General features: G+C 40.2%; 22 non-coding genes across 22 annotated transcripts; 12 read left to right on the forward strand and 10 right to left on the reverse strand.

The window, feature by feature from the left end:
* The first annotated feature begins 314 nt into the window (after nucleotides 1–314).
* Nucleotides 315–455, forward strand: LOC142474916 (U4 spliceosomal RNA). Its single transcript, XR_012790639.1, has one exon. It is a non-coding gene; the product is annotated as a U4 spliceosomal RNA (small nuclear RNA).
* Nucleotides 456–2,307: 1,852 nt separating this feature from the next.
* LOC142474901 (U4 spliceosomal RNA) lies at nucleotides 2,308–2,448 on the forward strand. The gene has a single exon (XR_012790624.1). It is a non-coding gene; the product is annotated as a U4 spliceosomal RNA (small nuclear RNA).
* A 1,134-nt stretch (nucleotides 2,449–3,582) lies between these two features.
* TRNAN-GUU (transfer RNA asparagine (anticodon GUU)) lies at nucleotides 3,583–3,656 on the reverse strand. The gene has a single exon. It is a non-coding gene; the product is annotated as a tRNA-Asn (tRNA).
* Nucleotides 3,657–4,301: 645 nt separating this feature from the next.
* Nucleotides 4,302–4,442, forward strand: LOC142474902 (U4 spliceosomal RNA). The gene has a single exon (XR_012790625.1). It is a non-coding gene; the product is annotated as a U4 spliceosomal RNA (small nuclear RNA).
* A 1,134-nt stretch (nucleotides 4,443–5,576) lies between these two features.
* On the reverse strand, nucleotides 5,577–5,650 carry TRNAN-GUU (transfer RNA asparagine (anticodon GUU)). Its single transcript has one exon. It is a non-coding gene; the product is annotated as a tRNA-Asn (tRNA).
* A 645-nt stretch (nucleotides 5,651–6,295) lies between these two features.
* LOC142474903 (U4 spliceosomal RNA) lies at nucleotides 6,296–6,436 on the forward strand. The gene has a single exon (XR_012790626.1). It is a non-coding gene; the product is annotated as a U4 spliceosomal RNA (small nuclear RNA).
* A 1,134-nt stretch (nucleotides 6,437–7,570) lies between these two features.
* TRNAN-GUU (transfer RNA asparagine (anticodon GUU)) lies at nucleotides 7,571–7,644 on the reverse strand. Its single transcript has one exon. It is a non-coding gene; the product is annotated as a tRNA-Asn (tRNA).
* Nucleotides 7,645–8,289: 645 nt separating this feature from the next.
* LOC142474904 (U4 spliceosomal RNA) lies at nucleotides 8,290–8,430 on the forward strand. The gene has a single exon (XR_012790627.1). It is a non-coding gene; the product is annotated as a U4 spliceosomal RNA (small nuclear RNA).
* Nucleotides 8,431–9,564: 1,134 nt separating this feature from the next.
* TRNAN-GUU (transfer RNA asparagine (anticodon GUU)) lies at nucleotides 9,565–9,638 on the reverse strand. The gene has a single exon. It is a non-coding gene; the product is annotated as a tRNA-Asn (tRNA).
* A 642-nt stretch (nucleotides 9,639–10,280) lies between these two features.
* Nucleotides 10,281–10,421, forward strand: LOC142474905 (U4 spliceosomal RNA). The gene has a single exon (XR_012790628.1). It is a non-coding gene; the product is annotated as a U4 spliceosomal RNA (small nuclear RNA).
* Nucleotides 10,422–11,555: 1,134 nt separating this feature from the next.
* Nucleotides 11,556–11,629, reverse strand: TRNAN-GUU (transfer RNA asparagine (anticodon GUU)). The gene has a single exon. It is a non-coding gene; the product is annotated as a tRNA-Asn (tRNA).
* A 645-nt stretch (nucleotides 11,630–12,274) lies between these two features.
* LOC142474912 (U4 spliceosomal RNA) lies at nucleotides 12,275–12,415 on the forward strand. The gene has a single exon (XR_012790635.1). It is a non-coding gene; the product is annotated as a U4 spliceosomal RNA (small nuclear RNA).
* Nucleotides 12,416–13,549: 1,134 nt separating this feature from the next.
* Nucleotides 13,550–13,623, reverse strand: TRNAN-GUU (transfer RNA asparagine (anticodon GUU)). The gene has a single exon. It is a non-coding gene; the product is annotated as a tRNA-Asn (tRNA).
* A 645-nt stretch (nucleotides 13,624–14,268) lies between these two features.
* Nucleotides 14,269–14,409, forward strand: LOC142474907 (U4 spliceosomal RNA). The gene has a single exon (XR_012790630.1). It is a non-coding gene; the product is annotated as a U4 spliceosomal RNA (small nuclear RNA).
* Nucleotides 14,410–15,543: 1,134 nt separating this feature from the next.
* Nucleotides 15,544–15,617, reverse strand: TRNAN-GUU (transfer RNA asparagine (anticodon GUU)). Its single transcript has one exon. It is a non-coding gene; the product is annotated as a tRNA-Asn (tRNA).
* A 642-nt stretch (nucleotides 15,618–16,259) lies between these two features.
* LOC142474908 (U4 spliceosomal RNA) lies at nucleotides 16,260–16,400 on the forward strand. The gene has a single exon (XR_012790631.1). It is a non-coding gene; the product is annotated as a U4 spliceosomal RNA (small nuclear RNA).
* A 1,853-nt stretch (nucleotides 16,401–18,253) lies between these two features.
* LOC142474909 (U4 spliceosomal RNA) lies at nucleotides 18,254–18,394 on the forward strand. Its single transcript, XR_012790632.1, has one exon. It is a non-coding gene; the product is annotated as a U4 spliceosomal RNA (small nuclear RNA).
* A 1,134-nt stretch (nucleotides 18,395–19,528) lies between these two features.
* On the reverse strand, nucleotides 19,529–19,602 carry TRNAN-GUU (transfer RNA asparagine (anticodon GUU)). The gene has a single exon. It is a non-coding gene; the product is annotated as a tRNA-Asn (tRNA).
* A 642-nt stretch (nucleotides 19,603–20,244) lies between these two features.
* Nucleotides 20,245–20,385, forward strand: LOC142474918 (U4 spliceosomal RNA). The gene has a single exon (XR_012790641.1). It is a non-coding gene; the product is annotated as a U4 spliceosomal RNA (small nuclear RNA).
* Nucleotides 20,386–21,519: 1,134 nt separating this feature from the next.
* Nucleotides 21,520–21,593, reverse strand: TRNAN-GUU (transfer RNA asparagine (anticodon GUU)). The gene has a single exon. It is a non-coding gene; the product is annotated as a tRNA-Asn (tRNA).
* Nucleotides 21,594–22,238: 645 nt separating this feature from the next.
* On the forward strand, nucleotides 22,239–22,379 carry LOC142474910 (U4 spliceosomal RNA). The gene has a single exon (XR_012790633.1). It is a non-coding gene; the product is annotated as a U4 spliceosomal RNA (small nuclear RNA).
* Nucleotides 22,380–23,513: 1,134 nt separating this feature from the next.
* TRNAN-GUU (transfer RNA asparagine (anticodon GUU)) lies at nucleotides 23,514–23,587 on the reverse strand. Its single transcript has one exon. It is a non-coding gene; the product is annotated as a tRNA-Asn (tRNA).
* Between the last annotated feature and the right edge of the window lie 57 nt (nucleotides 23,588–23,644).

Genomic DNA, 23,644 nt, shown 5'->3' on the forward strand with positions numbered 1-23,644 from the left:
CATGTTTTCGAGCAACTTCCAGTAGGTTTGAAATAGCAATATTCAATCATAATTGTTATTTCACAGTCAGGTCACTGGTGAGAGAGGAGAGATCATGTATTTGGTCCCAAATACACCTCTGGCTGAAGCGTTTGCATGCAGATACACTGCAAGTGGTTGTTTGTGGAACTGCAAGAGAGTCTTTCTAGTTCACAGTTGAATTACCATATTAACTCCCACAATCCATAGCACTGAACCAGCTCCTGCATTTGCTAGCCACCAGTGTAATGAGGGCTTCTTGTGGGCTGGTGGTTTCACTAAGCCAGTAGTAAGTTAACTTTGCGCAGTGGCAGTATCATAGCCCATGAGGTTAACCTGAGGCGTGATTATTGCTAGTTGAAAACTTTTCCCAATACCCCGCTGTGATGACTTGCAATATAGTCAGCATTAGCAATTTTTGACAGTCTCACGAGAGACTGATCTTTGTGTCTAAATATAGATAATGCCATTCTTTAGGAAACGGTGTAAAGCTGGAACCAGGCAAGATGATAACCTACCCCTATGATGCAAAGTATCACTAACAAGAGAATAAAATGCCCTTATGGAGTATGCCGCAAGGAAAAGAATTGGCCAAACATTTGTGGAAGACTGTACGGATTACTGCACTCCTCCTCCCTTTACAAGGGTAACTGCTGCTGGTAAAACCAAAACAAATCCTGCTCTCCTACCAATTTGGGCTCAAATATACTAGTGTCAGGTTTACATTTACAAGGTACGTCTGTTTGACAAAGGAGTCATCAGGTTGCATCTTTTGACCAAAACATGATTCAAGCCTGCCCACCTCATCAAGGTCTTGAGCAAGAACCTAAACGGAACATATGTCATTTCTTAATGTCCTGTGGACTAAACTTTGTGAGATACGTGAAAATGCCCCGAAGACTGGCATACAAATGAAAAATGTAGGAGGAGCCCCGGAATAAGTATGCATTGTAAAATAATTCAATAATAATTGTTATTGCGCAGTCAGGCTTTCAGGTCAAACCAATGAAACATATACCTAATGATGAAATTAGTGTCATGTATAAGGATATGTTAGAGTACTGAGTGTTATCACAGGATTGCAGGTATTAACTATTAACGCATCTTTCTATCTATAAATTGACATATCTATCGCATGTGAGGCAATCTTAGGTGGGAAATAATTGTACGCTCTCAATGACCACACTCGACCTATTGTCCCCAGATGTTTCCAATCCCATCTTGGTTTGCAGATAATCCTGTGCTCTTCACTAGGATTCATCTATCACCAAATATTTCTATTTCCACCACAACAAAAGCAGTATTAATATAGTTCTTGTTCTGGCATCCCGTTTCTCAAGCAACTTCACTTAATAGATACCAACACTGATGCATAGAAAAAGAAGTCTTTTGTTTAGTGCATGAAACGACAATTAGTCATCAGACATTCTATTTTAAAATCTCATTAAATGTCTTGAAGGAGATAAGTGGGTATAATATAATCAGGGATGTGAATGTTTTCGGGGTTTTCCCGGCTACTTGATTCCATGGGCAGAACTAGTCAAGAAAAGAGCTGTCGGGTGGAAAACAGACGTCCCTGGGTGGGCTTGAACACCAACCTTTCGGTTAACAGCCGAACGCGCTAACCAATTGCGCCACAGAGACCTTGGGTGTTGTGTCGAAAGTGGTTATAATAATGTTCATAATGCACAAACCATGTTGATGATATATTTCCCTACCAAACCTACCATGAATGAGTCCATACTATCTGCATGACGAGTGTGTATATCTGATATGATCTCGTTGGTGTTAAGAGTGGGTTACCCACCCGGGTGCTGAAGATTGACATATATAAAAGCAAGTACATGCCATGTCCCTGAGCTACTGAAGTTGCTCATTTGATCTGTATGGATTTTATTTGTTCAAGTCTAAATGTGTGACTTTCACATTTGACATGAATATCACTGCGAGAAAACATTTCTTTTTCATATGAGATCATGTTTTCGAGCAACTTCCAGTAGGTTTGAAATAGCAATATTCAATCATAATTGTTATTTCACAGTCAGGTCACTGGTGAGAGAGGAGAGATCATGTATTTGGTCCCAAATACACCTCTGGCTGAAGCGTTTGCATGCAGATACACTGCAAGTGGTTGTTTGTGGAACTGCAAGAGAGTCTTTCTAGTTCACAGTTGAATTACCATATTAACTCCCACAATCCATAGCACTGAACCAGCTCCTGCATTTGCTAGCCACCAGTGTAATGAGGGCTTCTTGTGGGCTGGTGGTTTCACTAAGCCAGTAGTAAGTTAACTTTGCGCAGTGGCAGTATCATAGCCCATGAGGTTAACCCGAGGCGTGATTATTGCTAGTTGAAAACTTTTCCCAATACCCCGCTGTGATGACTTGCAATATAGTCAGCATTAGCAATTTTTGACAGTCTCACGAGAGACTGATCTTTGTGTCTAAATATAGATAATGCCATTCTTTAGGAAACGGTGTAAAGCTGGAACCAGGCAAGATGATAACCTACCCCTATGATGCAAAGTATCACTAACAAGAGAATAAAATGCCCTTATGGAGTATGCCGCAAGGAAAAGAATTGGCCAAACATTTGTGGAAGACTGTACGGATTACTGCACTCCTCCTCCCTTTACAAGGGTAACTGCTGCTGGTAAAACCAAAACAAATCCTGCTCTCCTACCAATTTGGGCTCAAATATACTAGTGTCAGGTTTACATTTACAAGGTACGTCTGTTTGACAAAGGAGTCATCAGGTTGCATCTTTTGACCAAAACATGATTCAAGCCTGCCCACCTCATCAAGGTCTTGAGCAAGAACCTAAACGGAACATATGTCATTTCTTAATGTCCTGTGGACTAAACTTTGTGAGATACGTGAAAATGCCCCGAAGACTGGCATACAAATGAAAAATGTAGGAGGAGCCCCGGAATAAGTATGCATTGTAAAATAATTCAATAATAATTGTTATTGCGCAGTCAGGCTTTCAGGTCAAACCAATGAAACATATACCTAATGATGAAATTAGTGTCATGTATAAGGATATGTTAGAGTACTGAGTGTTATCACAGGATTGCAGGTATTAACTATTAACGCATCTTTCTATCTATAAATTGACATATCTATCGCATGTGAGGCAATCTTAGGTGGGAAATAATTGTACGCTCTCAATGACCACACTCGACCTATTGTCCCCAGATGTTTCCAATCCCATCTTGGTTTGCAGATAATCCTGTGCTCTTCACTAGGATTCATCTATCACCAAATATTTCTATTTCCACCACAACAAAAGCAGTATTAATATAGTTCTTGTTCTGGCATCCCGTTTCTCAAGCAACTTCACTTAATAGATACCAACACTGATGCATAGAAAAAGAAGTCTTTTGTTTAGTGCATGAAACGACAATTAGTCATCAGACATTCTATTTTAAAATCTCATTAAATGTCTTGAAGGAGATAAGTGGGTATAATATAATCAGGGATGTGAATGTTTTCGGGGTTTTCCCGGCTACTTGATTCCATGGGCAGAACTAGTCAAGAAAAGAGCTGTCGGGTGGAAAACAGACGTCCCTGGGTGGGCTTGAACCACCAACCTTTCGGTTAACAGCCGAACGCGCTAACCAATTGCGCCACAGAGACCTTGGGTGTTGTGTCGAAAGTGGTTATAATAATGTTCATAATGCACAAACCATGTTGATGATATATTTCCCTACCAAACCTACCATGAATGAGTCCATACTATCTGCATGACGAGTGTGTATATCTGATATGATCTCGTTGGTGTTAAGAGTGGGTTACCCACCCGGGTGCTGAAGATTGACATATATAAAAGCAAGTACATGCCATGTCCCTGAGCTACTGAAGTTGCTCATTTGATCTGTATGGATTTTATTTGTTCAAGTCTAAATGTGTGACTTTCACATTTGACATGAATATCACTGCGAGAAAACATTTCTTTTTCATATGAGATCATGTTTTCGAGCAACTTCCAGTAGGTTTGAAATAGCAATATTCAATCATAATTGTTATTTCACAGTCAGGTCACTGGTGAGAGAGGAGAGATCATGTATTTGGTCCCAAATACACCTCTGGCTGAAGCGTTTGCATGCAGATACACTGCAAGTGGTTGTTTGTGGAACTGCAAGAGAGTCTTTCTAGTTCACAGTTGAATTACCATATTAACTCCCACAATCCATAGCACTGAACCAGCTCCTGCATTTGCTAGCCACCAGTGTAATGAGGGCTTCTTGTGGGCTGGTGGTTTCACTAAGCCAGTAGAAAGTTAACTTTGCGCAGTGGCAGTATCATAGCCCATGAGGTTAACCCGAGGCGTGATTATTGCTAGTTGAAAACTTTTCCCAATACCCCGCTGTGATGACTTGCAATATAGTCAGCATTAGCAATTTTTGACAGTCTCACGAGAGACTGATCTTTGTGTCTAAATATAGATAATGCCATTCTTTAGGAAATGGTGTAAAGCTGGAACCAGGCAAGATGATAACCTACCCCTATGATGCAAAGTATCACTAACAAGAGAATAAAATGCCCTTATGGAGTATGCCGCAAGGAAAAGAATTGGCCAAACATTTGTGGAAGACTGTACGGATTACTGCACTCCTCCTCCCTTTACAAGGGTAACTGCTGCTGGTAAAACCAAAACAAATCCTGCTCTCCTACCAATTTGGGCTCAAATATACTAGTGTCAGGTTTACATTTACAAGGTACGTCTGTTTGACAAAGGAGTCATCAGGTTGCATCTTTTGACCAAAACATGATTCAAGCCTGCCCACCTCATCAAGGTCTTGAGCAAGAACCTAAACGGAACATATGTCATTTCTTAATGTCCTGTGGACTAAACTTTGTGAGATACGTGAAAATGCCCCGAAGACTGGCATACAAATGAAAAATGTAGGAGGAGCCCCGGAATAAGTATGCATTGTAAAATAATTCAATAATAATTGTTATTGCGCAGTCAGGCTTTCAGGTCAAACCAATGAAACATATACCTAATGATGAAATTAGTGTCATGTATAAGGATATGTTAGAGTACTGAGTGTTATCACAGGATTGCAGGTATTAACTATTAACGCATCTTTCTATCTATAAATTGACATATCTATCGCATGTGAGGCAATCTTAGGTGGGAAATAATTGTACGCTCTCAATGACCACACTCGACCTATTGTCCCCAGATGTTTCCAATCCCATCTTGGTTTGCAGATAATCCTGTGCTCTTCACTAGGATTCATCTATCACCAAATATTTCTATTTCCACCACAACAAAAGCAGTATTAATATAGTTCTTGTTCTGGCATCCCGTTTCTCAAGCAACTTCACTTAATAGATACCAACACTGATGCATAGAAAAAGAAGTCTTTTGTTTAGTGCATGAAACGACAATTAGTCATCAGACATTCTATTTTAAAATCTCATTAAATGTCTTGAAGGAGATAAGTGGGTATAATATAATCAGGGATGTGAATGTTTTCGGGGTTTTCCCGGCTACTTGATTCCATGGGCAGAACTAGTCAAGAAAAGAGCTGTCGGGTGGAAAACAGACGTCCCTGGGTGGGCTTGAACCACCAACCTTTCGGTTAACAGCCGAACGCGCTAACCAATTGCGCCACAGAGACCTTGGGTGTTGTGTCGAAAGTGGTTATAATAATGTTCATAATGCACAAACCATGTTGATGATATATTTCCCTACCAAACCTACCATGAATGAGTCCATACTATCTGCATGACGAGTGTGTATATCTGATATGATCTCGTTGGTGTTAAGAGTGGGTTACCCACCCGGGTGCTGAAGATTGACATATATAAAAGCAAGTACATGCCATGTCCCTGAGCTACTGAAGTTGCTCATTTGATCTGTATGGATTTTATTTGTTCAAGTCTAAATGTGTGACTTTCACATTTGACATGAATATCACTGCGAGAAAACATTTCTTTTTCATATGAGATCATGTTTTCGAGCAACTTCCAGTAGGTTTGAAATAGCAATATTCAATCATAATTGTTATTTCACAGTCAGGTCACTGGTGAGAGAGGAGAGATCATGTATTTGGTCCCAAATACACCTCTGGCTGAAGCGTTTGCATGCAGATACACTGCAAGTGGTTGTTTGTGGAACTGCAAGAGAGTCTTTCTAGTTCACAGTTGAATTACCATATTAACTCCCACAATCCATAGCACTGAACCAGCTCCTGCATTTGCTAGCCACCAGTGTAATGAGGGCTTCTTGTGGGCTGGTGGTTTCACTAAGCCAGTAGTAAGTTAACTTTGCGCAGTGGCAGTATCATAGCCCATGAGGTTAACCCGAGGCGTGATTATTGCTAGTTGAAAACTTTTCCCAATACCCCGCTGTGATGACTTGCAATATAGTCAGCATTAGCAATTTTTGACAGTCTCACGAGAGACTGATCTTTGTGTCTAAATATAGATAATGCCATTCTTTAGGAAACGGTGTCAAGCTGGAACCAGGCAAGATGATAACCTACCCCTATGATGCAAAGTATCACTAACAAGAGAATAAAATGCCCTTATGGAGTATGCCGCAAGGAAAAGAATTGGCCAAACATTTGTGGAAGACTGTACGGATTACTGCACTCCTCCTCCCTTTACAAGGGTAACTGCTGCTGGTAAAACCAAAACAAATCCTGCTCTCCTACCAATTTGGGCTCAAATATACTAGTGTCAGGTTTACATTTACAAGGTACGTCTGTTTGACAAAGGAGTCATCAGGTTGCATCTTTTGACCAAAACATGATTCAAGCCTGCCCACCTCATCAAGGTCTTGAGCAAGAACCTAAACGGAACATATGTCATTTCTTAATGTCCTGTGGACTAAACTTTGTGAGATACGTGAAAATGCCCCGAAGACTGGCATACAAATGAAAAATGTAGGAGGAGCCCCGGAATAAGTATGCATTGTAAAATAATTCAATAATAATTGTTATTGCGCAGTCAGGCTTTCAGGTCAAACCAATGAAACATATACCTAATGATGAAATTAGTGTCATGTATAAGGATATGTTAGAGTACTGAGTGTTATCACAGGATTGCAGGTATTAACTATTAACGCATCTTTCTATCTATAAATTGACATATCTATCACATGTGAGGCAATCTTAGGTGGGAAATAATTGTACGCTCTCAATGACCACACTCGACCTATTGTCCCCAGATGTTTCCAATCCCATCTTGGTTTGCAGATAATCCTGTGCTCTTCACTAGGATTCATCTATCACCAAATATTTCTATTTCCACCACAACAAAAGCAGTATTAATATAGTTCTTGTTCTGGCATCCCGTTTCTCAAGCAACTTCACTTAATAGATACCAACACTGATGCATAGAAAAAGAAGTCTTTTGTTTAGTGCATGAAACGACAATTAGTCATCAGACATTCTATTTTAAAATCTCATTAAATGTCTTGAAGGAGATAAGTGGGTATAATATAATCAGGGATGTGAATGTTTTCGGGGTTTTCCCGGCTACTTGATTCCATGGGCAGAACTAGTCAAGAAAAGAGCTGTCGGGTGGAAAACAGACGTCCCTGGGTGGGCTTGAACCACCAACCTTTCGGTTAACAGCCGAACGCGCTAACCAATTGCGCCACAGAGACCTTGGGTGTTGTGTCGAAAGTGGTTATAATAATGTTCATAATGCACAAACCATGTTGATGATATATTTCCCTACCAAACCTACCATGAATGAGTCCATACTATCTGCATGACGAGTGTGTATATCTGATATGATCTCGTTGGTGTTAAGAGTGGGTTACCCACCCGGGTGCTGAAGATTGACATATATAAAAGCAAGTACATGCCATGTCCCTGAGCTACTGAAGTTGCTCATTTGATCTGTATGGATTTTATTTTTTCAAGTCTAAATGTGTGACTTTCACATTTGACATGAATATCACTGCGAGAAAACATTTCTTTTTCATATGAGATCATGTTTTCGAGCAACTTCCAGTAGGTTTGAAATAGCAATATTCAATCATAATTGTTATTTCACAGTCAGGTCACTGGTGAGAGAGGAGAGATCATGTATTTGGTCCCAAATACACCTCTGGCTGAAGCGTTTGCATGCAGATACACTGCAAGTGGTTGTTTGTGGAACTGCAAGAGAGTCTTTCTAGTTCACAGTTGAATTACCATATTAACTCCCACAATCCATAGCACTGAACCAGCTCCTGCATTTGCTAGCCACCAGTGTAATGAGGGCTTCTTGTGGGCTGGTGGTTTCACTAAGCCAGTAGTAAGTTAACTTTGCGCAGTGGCAGTATCATAGCCCATGAGGTTAACCCGAGGCGTGATTATTGCTAGTTGAAAACTTTTCCCAATACCCCGCTGTGATGACTTGCAATATAGTCAGCATTAGCAATTTTTGACAGTCTCACGAGAGACTGATCTTTGTGTCTAAATATAGATAATGCCATTCTTTAGGAAACGGTGTAAAGCTGGAACCAGGCAAGATGATAACCTACCCCTATGATGCAAAGTATCACTAACAAGAGAATAAAATGCCCTTATGGAGTATGCCGCAAGGAAAAGAATTGGCCAAACATTTGTGGAAGACTGTACGGATTACTGCACTCCTCCTCCCTTTACAAGGGTAACTGCTGCTGGTAAAACCAAAACAAATCCTGCTCTCCTACCAATTTGGGCTCAAATATACTAGTGTCAGGTTTACATTTACAAGGTACGTCTGTTTGACAAAGGAGTCATCAGGTTGCATCTTTTGACCAAAACATGATTCAAGCCTGCCCACCTCATCAAGGTCTTGAGCAAGAACCTAAACGGAACATATGTCATTTCTTAATGTCCTGTGGACTAAACTTTGTGAGATACGTGAAAATGCCCCGAAGACTGGCATACAAATGAAAAATGTAGGAGGAGCCCCGGAATAAGTATGCATTGTAAAATAATTCAATAATAATTGTTATTGCGCAGTCAGGCTTTCAGGTCAAACCAATGAAACATATACCTAATGATGAAATTAGTGTCATGTATAAGGATATGTTAGAGTACTGAGTGTTATCACAGGATTGCAGGTATTAACTATTAACGCATCTTTCTATCTATAAATTGACATATCTATCGCATGTGAGGCAATCTTAGGTGGGAAATAATTGTATGCTCTCAATGACCACACTCGACCTATTGTCCCCAGATGTTTCCAATCCCATCTTGGTTTGCAGATAATCCTGTGCTCTTCACTAGGATTCATCTATCACCAAATATTTCTATTTCCACCACAACAAAAGCAGTATTAATATAGTTCTTGTTCTGGCATCCCGTTTCTCAAGCAACTTCACTTAATAGATACCAACACTGATGCATAGAAAAAGAAGTCTTTTGTTTAGTGCATGAAACGACAATTAGTCATCAGACATTCTATTTTAAAATCTCATTAAATGTCTTGAAGGAGATAAGTGGGTATAATATAATCAGGGATGTGAATGTTTTCGGGGTTTTCCCGGCTACTTGATTCCATGGGCAGAACTAGTCAAGAAAGGAGCTGTCGGGTGGAAAACAGACGTCCCTGGGTGGGCTTGAACCACCAACCTTTCGGTTAACAGCCGAACGCGCTAACCAATTGCGCCACAGAGACCTTGGGTGTTGTGTCGAAAGTGGTTATAATAATGTTCATAATGCACAAACCATGTTGATATATTTCCCTACCAAACCTACCATGAATGAGTCCATACTATCTGCATGACGAGTGTGTATATCTGATATGATCTCGTTGGTGTTAAGAGTGGGTTACCCACCCGGGTGCTGAAGATTGACATATATAAAAGCAAGTACATGCCATGTCCCTGAGCTACTGAAGTTGCTCATTTGATCTGTATGGATTTTATTTTTTCAAGTCTAAATGTGTGACTTTCACATTTGACATGAATATCACTGCGAGAAAACATTTCTTTTTCATATGAGATCATGTTTTCGAGCAACTTCCAGTAGGTTTGAAATAGCAATATTCAATCATAATTGTTATTTCACAGTCAGGTCACTGGTGAGAGAGGAGAGATCATGTATTTGGTCCCAAATACACCTCTGGCTGAAGCGTTTGCATGCAGATACACTGCAAGTGGTTGTTTGTGGAACTGCAAGAGAGTCTTTCTAGTTCACAGTTGAATTACCATATTAACTCCCACAATCCATAGCACTGAACCAGCTCCTGCATTTGCTAGCCACCAGTGTAATGAGGGCTTCTTGTGGGCTGGTGGTTTCACTAAGCCAGTAGTAAGTTAACTTTGCGCAGTGGCAGTATCATAGCCCATGAGGTTAACCCGAGGCGTGATTATTGCTAGTTGAAAACTTTTCCCAATACCCCGCTGTGATGACTTGCAATATAGTCAGCATTAGCAATTTTTGACAGTCTCACGAGAGACTGATCTTTGTGTCTAAATATAGATAATGCCATTCTTTAGGAAACGGTGTCAAGCTGGAACCAGGCAAGATGATAACCTACCCCTATGATGCAAAGTATCACTAACAAGAGAATAAAATGCCCTTATGGAGTATGCCGCAAGGAAAAGAATTGGCCAAACATTTGTGGAAGACTGTACGGATTACTGCACTCCTCCTCCCTTTACAAGGGTAACTGCTGCTGGTAAAACCAAAACAAATCCTGCTCTCCTACCAATTTGGGCTCAAATATACTAGTGTCAGGTTTACATTTACAAGGTACGTCTGTTTGACAAAGGAGTCATCAGGTTGCATCTTTTGACCAAAACATGATTCAAGCCTGCCCACCTCATCAAGGTCTTGAGCAAGAACCTAAACGGAACATATGTCATTTCTTAATGTCCTGTGGACTAAACTTTGTGAGATACGTGAAAATGCCCCGAAGACTGGCATACAAATGAAAAATGTAGGAGGAGCCCCGGAATAAGTATGCATTGTAAAATAATTCAATAATAATTGTTATTGCGCAGTCAGGCTTTCAGGTCAAACCAATGAAACATATACCTAATGATGAAATTAGTGTCATGTATAAGGATATGTTAGAGTACTGAGTGTTATCACAGGATTGCAGGTATTAACTATTAACGCATCTTTCTATCTATAAATTGACATATCTATCGCATGTGAGGCAATCTTAGGTGGGAAATAATTGTACGCTCTCAATGACCACACTCGACCTATTGTCCCCAGATGTTTCCAATCCCATCTTGGTTTGCAGATAATCCTGTGCTCTTCACTAGGATTCATCTATCACCAAATATTTCTATTTCCACCACAACAAAAGCAGTATTAATATAGTTCTTGTTCTGGCATCCCGTTTCTCAAGCAACTTCACTTAATAGATACCAACACTGATGCATAGAAAAAGAAGTCTTTTGTTTAGTGCATGAAACGACAATTAGTCATCAGACATTCTATTTTAAAATCTCATTAAATGTCTTGAAGGAGATAAGTGGGTATAATATAATCAGGGATGTGAATGTTTTCGGGGTTTTCCCGGCTACTTGATTCCATGGGCAGAACTAGTCAAGAAAAGAGCTGTCGGGTGGAAAACAGACGTCCCTGGGTGGGCTTGAACCACCAACCTTTCGGTTAACAGCCGAACGCGCTAACCAATTGCGCCACAGAGACCTTGGGTGTTGTGTCGAAAGTGGTTATAATAATGTTCATAATGCACAAACCATGTTGATGATATATTTCCCTACCAAACCTACCATGAATGAGTCCATACTATCTGCATGACGAGTGTGTATATCTGATATGATCTCGTTGGTGTTAAGAGTGGGTTACCCACCCGGGTGCTGAAGATTGACATATATAAAAGCAAGTACATGCCATGTCCCTGAGCTACTGAAGTTGCTCATTTGATCTGTATGGATTTTATTTTTTCAAGTCTAAATGTGTGACTTTCACATTTGACATGAATATCACTGCGAGAAAACATTTCTTTTTCATATGAGATCATGTTTTCGAGCAACTTCCAGTAGGTTTGAAATAGCAATATTCAATCATAATTGTTATTTCACAGTCAGGTCACTGGTGAGAGAGGAGAGATCATGTATTTGGTCCCAAATACACCTCTGGCTGAAGCGTTTGCATGCAGATACACTGCAAGTGGTTGTTTGTGGAACTGCAAGAGAGTCTTTCTAGTTCACAGTTGAATTACCATATTAACTCCCACAATCCATAGCACTGAACCAGCTCCTGCATTTGCTAGCCACCAGTGTAATGAGGGCTTCTTGTGGGCTGGTGGTTTCACTAAGCCAGTAGTAAGTTAACTTTGCGCAGTGGCAGTATCATAGCCCATGAGGTTAACCCGAGGCGTGATTATTGCTAGTTGAAAACTTTTCCTAATACCCCGCTGTGATGACTTGCAATATAGTCAGCATTAGCAATTTTTGACAGTCTCACGAGAGACTGATCTTTGTGTCTAAATATAGATAATGCCATTCTTTAGGAAACGGTGTCAAGCTGGAACCAGGCAAGATGATAACCTACCCCTATGATGCAAAGTATCACTAACAAGAGAATAAAATGCCCTTATGGAGTATGCCGCAAGGAAAAGAATTGGCCAAACATTTGTGGAAGACTGTACGGATTACTGCACTCCTCCTCCCTTTACAAGGGTAACTGCTGCTGGTAAAACCAAAACAAATCCTGCTCTCCTACCAATTTGGGCTCAAATATACTAGTGTCAGGTTTACATTTACAAGGTACGTCTGTTTGACAAAGGAGTCATCAGGTTGCATCTTTTGACCAAAACATGATTCAAGCCTGCCCACCTCATCAAGGTCTTGAGCAAGAACCTAAACGGAACATATGTCATTTCTTAATGTCCTGTGGACTAAACTTTGTGAGATACGTGAAAATGCCCCGAAGACTGGCATACAAATGAAAAATGTAGGAGGAGCCCCGGAATAAGTATGCATTGTAAAATAATTCAATAATAATTGTTATTGCGCAGTCAGGCTTTCAGGTCAAACCAATGAAACATATACCTAATGATGAAATTAGTGTCATGTATAAGGATATGTTAGAGTACTGAGTGTTATCACAGGATTGCAGGTATTAACTATTAACGCATCTTTCTATCTATAAATTGACATATCTATCGCATGTGAGGCAATCTTAGGTGGGAAATAATTGTACGCTCTCAATGACCACACTCGACCTATTGTCCCCAGATGTTTCCAATCCCATCTTGGTTTGCAGATAATCCTGTGCTCTTCACTAGGATTCATCTATCACCAAATATTTCTATTTCCACCACAACAAAAGCAGTATTAATATAGTTCTTGTTCTGGCATCCCGTTTCTCAAGCAACTTCACTTAATAGATACCAACACTGATGCATAGAAAAAGAAGTCTTTTGTTTAGTGCATGAAACGACAATTAGTCATCAGACATTCTATTTTAAAATCTCATTAAATGTCTTGAAGGAGATAAGTGGGTATAATATAATCAGGGATGTGAATGTTTTCGGGGTTTTCCCGGCTACTTGATTCCATGGGCAGAACTAGTCAAGAAAGGAGCTGTCGGGTGGAAAACAGACGTCCCTGGGTGGGCTTGAACCACCAACCTTTCGGTTAACAGCCGAACGCGCTAACCAATTGCGCCACAGAGACCTTGGGTGTTGTGTCGAAAGTGGTTATAATAATGTTCATAATGCACAAACCATGTTGATGATATATTTCCCTACCAAACCTACCATGAATGAGTCCATACTATCTGCATGACGAGTGTGTATATCTGATATGATCTCGTTGGTGTTAAGAGTGGGTTACCCACCCGGGTGCTGAAGATTGACATATATAAAAGCAAGTACATGCCATGTCCCTGAGCTACTGAAGTTGCTCATTTGATCTGTATGGATTTTATTTTTTCAAGTCTAAATGTGTGACTTTCACATTTGACATGAATATCACTGCGAGAAAACATTTCTTTTTCATATGAGATCATGTTTTCGAGCAACTTCCAGTAGGTTTGAAATAGCAATATTCAATCATAATTGTTATTTCACAGTCAGGTCACTGGTGAGAGAGGAGAGATCATGTATTTGGTCCCAAATACACCTCTGGCTGAAGCGTTTGCATGCAGATACACTGCAAGTGGTTGTTTGTGGAACTGCAAGAGAGTCTTTCTAGTTCACAGTTGAATTACCATATTAACTCCCACAATCCATAGCACTGAACCAGCTCCTGCATTTGCTAGCCACCAGTGTAATGAGGGCTTCTTGTGGGCTGGTGGTTTCACTAAGCCAGTAGAAAGTTAACTTTGCGCAGTGGCAGTATCATAGCCCATGAGGTTAACCCGAGGCGTGATTATTGCTAGTTGAAAACTTTTCCCAATACCCCGCTGTGATGACTTGCAATATAGTCAGCATTAGCAATTTTTGACAGTCTCACGAGAGACTGATCTTTGTGTCTAAATATAGATAATGCCATTCTTTAGGAAACGGTGTCAAGCTGGAACCAGGCAAGATGATAACCTACCCCTATGATGCAAAGTATCACTAACAAGAGAATAAAATGCCCTTATGGAGTATGCCGCAAGGAAAAGAATTGGCCAAACATTTGTGGAAGACTGTACGGATTACTGCACTCCTCCTCCCTTTACAAGGGTAACTGCTGCTGGTAAAACCAAAACAAATCCTGCTCTCCTACCAATTTGGGCTCAAATATACTAGTGTCAGGTTTACATTTACAAGGTACGTCTGTTTGACAAAGGAGTCATCAGGTTGCATCTTTTGACCAAAACATGATTCAAGCCTGCCCACCTCATCAAGGTCTTGAGCAAGAACCTAAACGGAACATATGTCATTTCTTAATGTCCTGTGGACTAAACTTTGTGAGATACGTGAAAATGCCCCGAAGACTGGCATACAAATGAAAAATGTAGGAGGAGCCCCGGAATAAGTATGCATTGTAAAATAATTCAATAATAATTGTTATTGCGCAGTCAGGCTTTCAGGTCAAACCAATGAAACATATACCTAATGATGAAATTAGTGTCATGTATAAGGATATGTTAGAGTACTGAGTGTTATCACAGGATTGCAGGTATTAACTATTAACGCATCTTTCTATCTATAAATTGACATATCTATCGCATGTGAGGCAATCTTAGGTGGGAAATAATTGTACGCTCTCAATGACCACACTCGACCTATTGTCCCCAGATGTTTCCAATCCCATCTTGGTTTGCAGATAATCCTGTGCTCTTCACTAGGATTCATCTATCACCAAATATTTCTATTTCCACCACAACAAAAGCAGTATTAATATAGTTCTTGTTCTGGCATCCCGTTTCTCAAGCAACTTCACTTAATAGATACCAACACTGATGCATAGAAAAAGAAGTCTTTTGTTTAGTGCATGAAACGACAATTAGTCATCAGACATTCTATTTTAAAATCTCATTAAATGTCTTGAAGGAGATAAGTGGGTATAATATAATCAGGGATGTGAATGTTTTCGGGGTTTTCCCGGCTACTTGATTCCATGGGCAGAACTAGTCAAGAAAGGAGCTGTCGGGTGGAAAACAGACGTCCCTGGGTGGGCTTGAACCACCAACCTTTCGGTTAACAGCCGAACGCGCTAACCAATTGCGCCACAGAGACCTTGGGTGTTGTGTCGAAAGTGGTTATAATAATGTTCATAATGCACAAACCATGTTGATATATTTCCCTACCAAACCTACCATGAATGAGTCCATACTATCTGCATGACGAGTGTGTATATCTGATATGATCTCGTTGGTGTTAAGAGTGGGTTACCCACCCGGGTGCTGAAGATTGACATATATAAAAGCAAGTACATGCCATGTCCCTGAGCTACTGAAGTTGCTCATTTGATCTGTATGGATTTTATTTTTTCAAGTCTAAATGTGTGACTTTCACATTTGACATGAATATCACTGCGAGAAAACATTTCTTTTTCATATGAGATCATGTTTTCGAGCAACTTCCAGTAGGTTTGAAATAGCAATATTCAATCATAATTGTTATTTCACAGTCAGGTCACTGGTGAGAGAGGAGAGATCATGTATTTGGTCCCAAATACACCTCTGGCTGAAGCGTTTGCATGCAGATACACTGCAAGTGGTTGTTTGTGGAACTGCAAGAGAGTCTTTCTAGTTCACAGTTGAATTACCATATTAACTCCCACAATCCATAGCACTGAACCAGCTCCTGCATTTGCTAGCCACCAGTGTAATGAGGGCTTCTTGTGGGCTGGTGGTTTCACTAAGCCAGTAGAAAGTTAACTTTGCGCAGTGGCAGTATCATAGCCCATGAGGTTAACCCGAGGCGTGATTATTGCTAGTTGAAAACTTTTCCCAATACCCCGCTGTGATGACTTGCAATATAGTCAGCATTAGCAATTTTTGACAGTCTCACGAGAGACTGATCTTTGTGTCTAAATATAGATAATGCCATTCTTTAGGAAACGGTGTCAAGCTGGAACCAGGCAAGATGATAACCTACCCCTATGATGCAAAGTATCACTAACAAGAGAATAAAATGCCCTTATGGAGTATGCCGCAAGGAAAAGAATTGGCCAAACATTTGTGGAAGACTGTACGGATTACTGCACTCCTCCTCCCTTTACAAGGGTAACTGCTGCTGGTAAAACCAAAACAAATCCTGCTCTCCTACCAATTTGGGCTCAAATATACTAGTGTCAGGTTTACATTTACAAGGTACGTCTGTTTGACAAAGGAGTCATCAGGTTGCATCTTTTGACCAAAACATGATTCAAGCCTGCCCACCTCATCAAGGTCTTGAGCAAGAACCTAAACGGAACATATGTCATTTCTTAATGTCCTGTGGACTAAACTTTGTGAGATACGTGAAAATGCCCCGAAGACTGGCATACAAATGAAAAATGTAGAAGGAGCCCCGGAATAAGTATGCATTGTAAAATAATTCAATAATAATTGTTATTGCGCAGTCAGGCTTTCAGGTCAAACCAATGAAACATATACCTAATGATGAAATTAGTGTCATGTATAAGGATATGTTAGAGTACTGAGTGTTATCACAGGATTGCAGGTATTAACTATTAACGCATCTTTCTATCTATAAATTGACATATCTATCGCATGTGAGGCAATCTTAGGTGGGAAATAATTGTACGCTCTCAATGACCACACTCGACCTATTGTCCCCAGATGTTTCCAATCCCATCTTGGTTTGCAGATAATCCTGTGCTCTTCACTAGGATTCATCTATCACCAAATATTTCTATTTCCACCACAACAAAAGCAGTATTAATATAGTTCTTGTTCTGGCATCCCGTTTCTCAAGCAACTTCACTTAATAGATACCAACACTGATGCATAGAAAAAGAAGTCTTTTGTTTAGTGCATGAAACGACAATTAGTCATCAGACATTCTATTTTAAAATCTCATTAAATGTCTTGAAGGAGATAAGTGGGTATAATATAATCAGGGATGTGAATGTTTTCGGGGTTTTCCCGGCTACTTGATTCCATGGGCAGAACTAGTCAAGAAAAGAGCTGTCGGGTGGAAAACAGACGTCCCTGGTTGGGCTTGAACCACCAACCTTTCGGTTAACAGCCGAACGCGCTAACCAATTGCGCCACAGAGACCTTGGGTGTTGTGTCGAAAGTGGTTATAATAATGTTCATAATGCACAAACCATGTTGATGATATATTTCCCTACCAAACCTACCATGAATGAGTCCATACTATCTGCATGACGAGTGTGTATATCTGATATGATCTCGTTGGTGTTAAGAGTGGGTTACCCACCCGGGTGCTGAAGATTGACATATATAAAAGCAAGTACATGCCATGTCCCTGAGCTACTGAAGTTGCTCATTTGATCTGTATGGATTTTATTTTTTCAAGTCTAAATGTGTGACTTTCACATTTGACATGAATATCACTGCGAGAAAACATTTCTTTTTCATATGAGATCATGTTTTCGAGCAACTTCCAGTAGGTTTGAAATAGCAATATTCAATCATAATTGTTATTTCACAGTCAGGTCACTGGTGAGAGAGGAGAGATCATGTATTTGGTCCCAAATACACCTCTGGCTGAAGCGTTTGCATGCAGATACACTGCAAGTGGTTGTTTGTGGAACTGCAAGAGAGTCTTTCTAGTTCACAGTTGAATTACCATATTAACTCCCACAATCCATAGCACTGAACCAGCTCCTGCATTTGCTAGCCACCAGTGTAATGAGGGCTTCTTGTGGGCTGGTGGTTTCACTAAGCCAGTAGTAAGTTAACTTTGCGCAGTGGCAGTATCATAGCCCATGAGGTTAACCCGAGGCGTGATTATTGCTAGTTGAAAACTTTTCCCAATACCCCGCTGTGATGACTTGCAATATAGTCAGCATTAGCAATTTTTGACAGTCTCACGAGAGACTGATCTTTGTGTCTAAATATAGATAATGCCATTCTTTAGGAAACGGTGTAAAGCTGGAACCAGGCAAGATGATAACCTACCCCTATGATGCAAAGTATCACTAACAAGAGAATAAAATGCCCTTATGGAGTATGCCGCAAGGAAAAGAATTGGCCAAACATTTGTGGAAGACTGTACGGATTACTGCACTCCTCCTCCCTTTACAAGGGTAACTGCTGCTGGTAAAACCAAAACAAATCCTGCTCTCCTACCAATTTGGGCTCAAATATACTAGTGTCAGGTTTACATTTACAAGGTACGTCTGTTTGACAAAGGAGTCATCAGGTTGCATCTTTTGACCAAAACATGATTCAAGCCTGCCCACCTCATCAAGGTCTTGAGCAAGAACCTAAACGGAACATATGTCATTTCTTAATGTCCTGTGGACTAAACTTTGTGAGATACGTGAAAATGCCCCGAAGACTGGCATACAAATGAAAAATGTAGGAGGAGCCCCGGAATAAGTATGCATTGTAAAATAATTCAATAATAATTGTTATTGCGCAGTCAGGCTTTCAGGTCAAACCAATGAAACATATACCTAATGATGAAATTAGTGTCATGTATAAGGATATGTTAGAGTACTGAGTGTTATCACAGGATTGCAGGTATTAACTATTAACGCATCTTTCTATCTATAAATTGACATATCTATCGCATGTGAGGCAATCTTAGGTGGGAAATAATTGTACGCTCTCAATGACCACACTCGACCTATTGTCCCCAGATGTTTCCAATCCCATCTTGGTTTGCAGATAATCCTGTGCTCTTCACTAGGATTCATCTATCACCAAATATTTCTATTTCCACCACAACAAAAGCAGTATTAATATAGTTCTTGTTCTGGCATCCCGTTTCTCAAGCAACTTCACTTAATAGATACCAACACTGATGCATAGAAAAAGAAGTCTTTTGTTTAGTGCATGAAACGACAATTAGTCATCAGACATTCTATTTTAAAATCTCATTAAATGTCTTGAAGGAGATAAGTGGGTATAATATAATCAGGGATGTGAATGTTTTCGGGGTTTTCCCGGCTACTTGATTCCATGGGCAGAACTAGTCAAGAAAGGAGCTGTCGGGTGGAAAACAGACGTCCCTGGGTGGGCTTGAACCACCAACCTTTCGGTTAACAGCCGAACGCGCTAACCAATTGCGCCACAGAGACCTTGGGTGTTGTGTCGAAAGTGGTTATAATAATGTTCATAATGCACAAACCATGTTGATATATTTCCCTACCAAACCTACCATGAATGAGTCCATACTATCTGCATGACGAGTGTGTATATCTGATATGATCTCGTTGGTGTTAAGAGTGGGTTACCCACCCGGGTGCTGAAGATTGACATATATAAAAGCAAGTACATGCCATGTCCCTGAGCTACTGAAGTTGCTCATTTGATCTGTATGGATTTTATTTTTTCAAGTCTAAATGTGTGACTTTCACATTTGACATGAATATCACTGCGAGAAAACATTTCTTTTTCATATGAGATCATGTTTTCGAGCAACTTCCAGTAGGTTTGAAATAGCAATATTCAATCATAATTGTTATTTCACAGTCAGGTCACTGGTGAGAGAGGAGAGATCATGTATTTGGTCCCAAATACACCTCTGGCTGAAGCGTTTGCATGCAGATACACTGCAAGTGGTTGTTTGTGGAACTGCAAGAGAGTCTTTCTAGTTCACAGTTGAATTACCATATTAACTCCCACAATCCATAGCACTGAACCAGCTCCTGCATTTGCTAGCCACCAGTGTAATGAGGGCTTCTTGTGGGCTGGTGGTTTCACTAAGCCAGTAGAAAGTTAACTTTGCGCAGTGGCAGTATCATAGCCCATGAGGTTAACCTGAGGCGTGATTATTGCTAGTTGAAAACTTTTCCCAATACCCCGCTGTGATGACTTGCAATATAGTCAGCATTAGCAATTTTTGACAGTCTCACGAGAGACTGATCTTTGTGTCTAAATATAGATAATGCCATTCTTTAGGAAACGGTGTCAAGCTGGAACCAGGCAAGATGATAACCTACCCCTATGATGCAAAGTATCACTAACAAGAGAATAAAATGCCCTTATGGAGTATGCCGCAAGGAAAAGAATTGGCCAAACATTTGTGGAAGACTGTACGGATTACTGCACTCCTCCTCCCTTTACAAGGGTAACTGCTGCTGGTAAAACCAAAACAAATCCTGCTCTCCTACCAATTTGGGCTCAAATATACTAGTGTCAGGTTTACATTTACAAGGTACGTCTGTTTGACAAAGGAGTCATCAGGTTGCATCTTTTGACCAAAACATGATTCAAGCCTGCCCACCTCATCAAGGTCTTGAGCAAGAACCTAAACGGAACATATGTCATTTCTTAATGTCCTGTGGACTAAACTTTGTGAGATACGTGAAAATGCCCCGAAGACTGGCATACAAATGAAAAATGTAGGAGGAGCCCCGGAATAAGTATGCATTGTAAAATAATTCAATAATAATTGTTATTGCGCAGTCAGGCTTTCAGGTCAAACCAATGAAACATATACCTAATGATGAAATTAGTGTCATGTATAAGGATATGTTAGAGTACTGAGTGTTATCACAGGATTGCAGGTATTAACTATTAACGCATCTTTCTATCTATAAATTGACATATCTATCGCATGTGAGGCAATCTTAGGTGGGAAATAATTGTACGCTCTCAATGACCACACTCGACCTATTGTCCCCAGATGTTTCCAATCCCATCTTGGTTTGCAGATAATCCTGTGCTCTTCACTAGGATTCATCTATCACCAAATATTTCTATTTCCACCACAACAAAAGCAGTATTAATATAGTTCTTGTTCTGGCATCCCGTTTCTCAAGCAACTTCACTTAATAGATACCAACACTGATGCATAGAAAAAGAAGTCTTTTGTTTAGTGCATGAAACGACAATTAGTCATCAGACATTCTATTTTAAAATCTCATTAAATGTCTTGAAGGAGATAAGTGGGTATAATATAATCAGGGATGTGAATGTTTTCGGGGTTTTCCCGGCTACTTGATTCCATGGGCAGAACTAGTCAAGAAAAGAGCTGTCGGGTGGAAAACAGACGTCCCTGGGTGGGCTTGAACCACCAACCTTTCGGTTAACAGCCGAACGCGCTAACCAATTGCGCCACAGAGACCTTGGGTGTTGTGTCGAAAGTGGTTATAATAATGTTCATAATGCACAAACCATGTTGATGATATATTTCCCTACCAAACCTACCATGAATGAGTCCATACTATCTGCATGACGAGTGTGTATATCTGATATGATCTCGTTGGTGTTAAGAGTGGGTTACCCACCCGGGTGCTGAAGATTGACATATATAAAAGCAAGTACATGCCATGTCCCTGAGCTACTGAAGTTGCTCATTTGATCTGTATGGATTTTATTTTTTCAAGTCTAAATGTGTGACTTTCACATTTGACATGAATATCACTGCGAGAAAACATTTCTTTTTCATATGAGATCATGTTTTCGAGCAACTTCCAGTAGGTTTGAAATAGCAATATTCAATCATAATTGTTATTTCACAGTCAGGTCACTGGTGAGAGAGGAGAGATCATGTATTTGGTCCCAAATACACCTCTGGCTGAAGCGTTTGCATGCAGATACACTGCAAGTGGTTGTTTGTGGAACTGCAAGAGAGTCTTTCTAGTTCACAGTTGAATTACCATATTAACTCCCACAATCCATAGCACTGAACCAGCTCCTGCATTTGCTAGCCACCAGTGTAATGAGGGCTTCTTGTGGGCTGGTGGTTTCACTAAGCCAGTAGTAAGTTAACTTTGCGCAGTGGCAGTATCATAGCCCATGAGGTTAACCCGAGGCGTGATTATTGCTAGTTGAAAACTTTTCCCAATACCCCGCTGTGATGACTTGCAATATAGTCAGCATTAGCAATTTTTGACAGTCTCACGAGAGACTGATCTTTGTGTCTAAATATAGATAATGCCATTCTTTAGGAAACGGTGTAAAGCTGGAACCAGGCAAGATGATAACCTACCCCTATGATGCAAAGTATCACTAACAAGAGAATAAAATGCCCTTATGGAGTATGCCGCAAGGAAAAGAATTGGCCAAACATTTGTGGAAGACTGTACGGATTACTGCACTCCTCCTCCCTTTACAAGGGTAACTGCTGCTGGTAAAACCAAAACAAATCCTGCTCTCCTACCAATTTGGGCTCAAATATACTAGTGTCAGGTTTACAGTTACAAGGTACGTCTGTTTGACAAAGGAGTCATCAGGTTGCATCTTTTGACCAAAACATGATTCAAGCCTGCCCACCTCATCAAGGTCTTGAGCAAGAACCTAAACGGAACATATGTCATTTCTTAATGTCCTGTGGACTAAACTTTGTGAGATACGTGAAAATGCCCCGAAGACTGGCATACAAATGAAAAATGTAGGAGGAGCCCCGGAATAAGTATGCATTGTAAAATAATTCAATAATAATTGTTATTGCGCAGTCAGGCTTTCAGGTCAAACCAATGAAACATATACCTAATGATGAAATTAGTGTCATGTATAAGGATATGTTAGAGTACTGAGTGTTATCACAGGATTGCAGGTATTAACTGTTAACGCATCTTTCTATCTATAAATTGACATATCTATCGCATGTGAGGCAATCTTAGGTGGGAAATAATTGTACGCTCTCAATGACCACACTCGACCTATTGTCCCCAGATGTTTCCAATCCCATCTTGGTTTGCAGATAATCCTGTGCTCTTCACTAGGATTCATCTATCACCAAATGTTTCTATTTCCACCACAACAAAAGCAGTATTAATATAGTTCTTGTTCTGGCATCCCGTTTCTCAAGCAACTTCACTTAATAGATACCAACACTGATGCATAGAAAAAGAAGTCTTTTGTTTAGTGCATGAAACGACAATTAGTCATCAGACATTCTATTTTAAAATCTCATTAAATGTCTTGAAGGAGATAAGTGGGTATAATATAATCAGGGATGTGAATGTTTTCGGGGTTTTCCCGGCTACTTGATTCCATGGGCAGAACTAGTCAAGAAAAGAGCTGTCGGGTGGAAAACAGACGTCCCTGGGTGGGCTTGAACCACCAACCTTTCGGTTAACAGCCGAACGCGCTAACCAATTGCGCCACAGAGACCTTGTGTGTTTTGTCGAAAGTGGTTCTAATAATGTTCATAATTCACGAACCATGTTG

This window comes from Ascaphus truei, unplaced genomic scaffold (assembly GCF_040206685.1).
Source record: "Ascaphus truei isolate aAscTru1 unplaced genomic scaffold, aAscTru1.hap1 HAP1_SCAFFOLD_1014, whole genome shotgun sequence".
In the NCBI taxonomy this organism is placed as follows: Eukaryota; Metazoa; Chordata; class Amphibia; order Anura; family Ascaphidae; genus Ascaphus; species Ascaphus truei.